This window comes from Salmo trutta, chromosome 34 (assembly GCF_901001165.1).
Source record: "Salmo trutta chromosome 34, fSalTru1.1, whole genome shotgun sequence".
Lineage (NCBI taxonomy): Eukaryota > Metazoa > Chordata > Actinopteri > Salmoniformes > Salmonidae > Salmo > Salmo trutta.
In genome coordinates, this window is record NC_042990.1 from 16540972 (window position 1) to 16544361 (window position 3390).

Below are 3390 nucleotides of genomic sequence, written 5' to 3' on the forward strand. Positions count from 1 at the left end.
GTCACAGTTGTCGTCGGTGAAGGGCGGACCAATACGCAGCAGGTACGTGTATGCTCATCTTGAGAATTTATTAACTTTAAAAATGAACATACAAAAATAACAAAGAAACGAACGAACAACTACAAACAGTCTGGCCAAGCAAAGCTCAACACAGAACAATCACCCACAAATAACAACCACAAACACACCCTAATATATGGGACTCTCAATCAAAGGCAGATAGACAACACCTGCCTTCAACTGAGAGTCCCAACCCCAATCAACACAACATAGAAACACACTCACCAGACTAGACATAGAAATACATAAACAGACTATAAACCAAAACCACGGAAATACTAAATCAAACACCCTTTAAAACAAACACACCACCCTGAACCACATAAAACAAATACCCTCTGTCACGTCCTGACCAAACTACAATACTAATTAACCCTTATACTGGCCAGGACGTGACAATGTGACTGTTCAGGTAGCCTCTGAACAGTACATGGCATGCAAAACTAATGTTACAATAACACTTTTGAGCAATCAGTAACATACAAGCCGACCAGTCCAATCCATTGCCCCGTATTGGCTTGTGTTTATCCAGATTTCTATTCTGTATCCATCTCTTTCCACAACAGCCCACGGCCCGGTCCAAAAACAATCCCTGGGCACTTCATGTAGATCTGAAGGAATTGGACAGGTAAAACCATATGGTAGTAGCTCCATCTAGCATACCAGAGGGCGAAGGAGCTACTACCATATCACTTATACCTATGAAATTAATTCAGATTCACATGGCCATAGGGGTTGGAGCTAGGGGTTGTTTCTGGACAGGGCCCTTGTCGAGGCGGCTATATATTGGAACTTCAGTGTAATTGCAGTTTAAAGTTACAATTCAGTCTCAGTTAGACACTTCTGACATTCAACATTGGAGAGGATTACATGGACAATCATCAAAGACGCTGATAGATTTACAGGCCTTACCCAAAAGTCAGGTTGTGAGTCGTTGATTTCCAAGTACTGCAGCTCGACAACTGAGTTATATCAGGGAGTCAACAGAGTCAAGGTTGGTTTCCAAGTTGCTTAAGCAGGGGGGGTTAGTAGAAAGGTTCCAGGTTTTGTTGGTCACAACACAGGGGGTGTAGGCTGAGATGTGTCCAGTAATAGGGTATAGGGTCCTCTCCTTTTTAAGTTAGCTTGTGCTTAACAGTATTCTCTGTGACCACATTTGAGACACTTAAAGTGGCCTGATATCCATACTCCTTTATCACTACCAAATTGGTACTCTTCAAATCACGTTGGACAGGAATAGGAGTGTGTACATCTCATTATTTTAAGCTAAATTAGTATGCATTTGAAAATGTTCACCTTTACTGTAGATGTTCTTTAAGTGTGTGCAATTGCATTTATGATAATACACTTCATTAAATTAAGATAGCTCTCTGTGAAGTAAGCACATGTCCTTTGCCAAAATGTTGTGAGTTTTTGAGGACAATGAGTGATAAGGCTGTTCATCTTGCTGGCAGTTCTCATCAGTGTGCAGATTTTGGAGAAGCACATTAACAGGATACTGTTTTTAAGTAAGTTTGTGTCGCTTGTGACATGGACTTGGCTTGTGTCTGTGGTAATGTCTTTCTAAACATCCCATTATTACAATGCTATATGGTCAGTGCAACTAAGAATACAAGTAGGCTATTATTCAAATATACCTGCACACAGTCTTTAGATTATACATATTAGTAAATACAACATACACATTATAAATAGCCTTTGTTAAAATATGCTAATAATGACCAATATATATTTTGGGGGGGAAATGGCTACTTGCCACACCTCTTAACACAAATCAAAAAATGTGGTAGGCCTATTACTCAAAAGATATCGTGATGTATATTGTTATAATGATCGTTATGATGTCTCAAGATTATTCGATTCTTTCTTCCACCAACCCCAAGCCATGCTTTTCACACGCTGGCAGCGGTAGCTCCTTGTCGTGCAGTCCCACAGAAGGCTCCTTGGCCGAAGCGTCTCCTTGGTCTCTTACCCCGGCTTCCTTCTCTTCCGACTGTCTCACAACCCCAACGCTGAAATGTGACCCCTTTGCCGTTTTCTAGGTAACCTACAGAATCTCTTCTGAGGCTGATCTTTATCATCTTTTGTTGTGGTTTATTTTTGCAGCCTATTACTCTTTCAATACCGTAACTGGCGTTCTATTTAAAAACACTCTCTGATAGCCTAATGATCAATATAATGATCAATACACAAGTAGGCTAATCTGTCAATTGTTTGTCAAATGCATTCAGTATTTCTGTGAAATAAACAGCTGATTATTGCAAGCCATCAGAAATGTGATTGAAATTCCCAGAACGATGTGTTAATATTGAAATAGGTGAAATGTGTAACATAAATCACCCCTACTTATCATCGATATGACAAGGTCGGGGTTATCATACATGCAGAAACGTGTGTAGAGATTTAGGGTGTATGCCAACAGCTAGGCTACGAATGCATCATCGTGCTTAGGCTATGTGCGCGTACACACCACGTCTGTCCATCAATAATAAAATTAGCCTATAGACGTATTATACCTTTCCAATGCGCGCATATGCCCAAAATCCAGAAGATACGTTAAACATGGACTATTTTACAATCGTAGACTACATTCTGTTGCTGATAGCAGCGGGGAAGCTGTGGACGCGTCCGTAGTCTGTCATCCTTCATTGAAGTAAAATAAAACCGACAGGTATTGTAAATGCATCACATTCCAAAGTAAACTGGCTAATTAATTCAAATGAGTTGCAGCTTTGATGCTCCTTCTGTTCTACCGTCAAATATGTTTCTCTATGGTGCTGCGTCCGACTTTATCGGTAGCTTGGAAAGATGGATTGATCGATGGCGTCGCACAGGTTGGTGATCTTGTATACAGTGTCGCCCATCTCTCTTGTCGCTGTTCCTCTAGCTCCGTCACTTGCAACGAGATGATTGAGACGCAAATAGTCAGAAAGAGGCGAAGGAGGTGGTTGTAAAGTGATTGGTGAAATCTCTCTCTCGATTATACTCTCTCTCTGTCTCTCGCTCTCATCGCGCACACACAAACCCAGCGTAACAAGATGAGGTTACGAGAGAGGGGAAAGTGTGTGGGAAGGTTTGTGCGCAATAACGGTATAGGTTATTACAGGATGGACGGTAGACTAAATGCCATAAACGAACCAGACAACTATACATTAATTTTTGGCTAAGACTAAAAACATTCAATTGTGGCCTGAAAAGTGGCCACATCTGAGAGAATTAAACAATTATGGCACCTCATTGCGGGTATTATCATTAGCTACAATCCATAGTGTAGCATATAACAGTTGGCTATATTCAGACCCCTTGACTCTTCCACATTTTGTTATGTTA

The 3390-nt window shown here is 40.8% G+C and overlaps 1 protein-coding gene across 5 annotated transcripts in view; it reads right to left on the reverse strand.

The window, feature by feature from the left end:
* The window catches only part of LOC115173702 (ras/Rap GTPase-activating protein SynGAP-like), a 104705-nt gene that overhangs the window by 50108 nt on the left and 51207 nt on the right, over positions 1-3390 (reverse strand). The window contains exon 1 of one of the 5 annotated variants that reach the window (XM_029732028.1): positions 973-1076. The exons of the other annotated variants lie outside the window; for them this stretch is intronic. The gene's annotated coding sequence lies outside the window, so the exon portion shown is untranslated. Of the gene's footprint in view, positions 1-972; positions 1077-3390 lie in introns of those variants that run through there. 5 annotated transcript variants of the gene reach the window in all.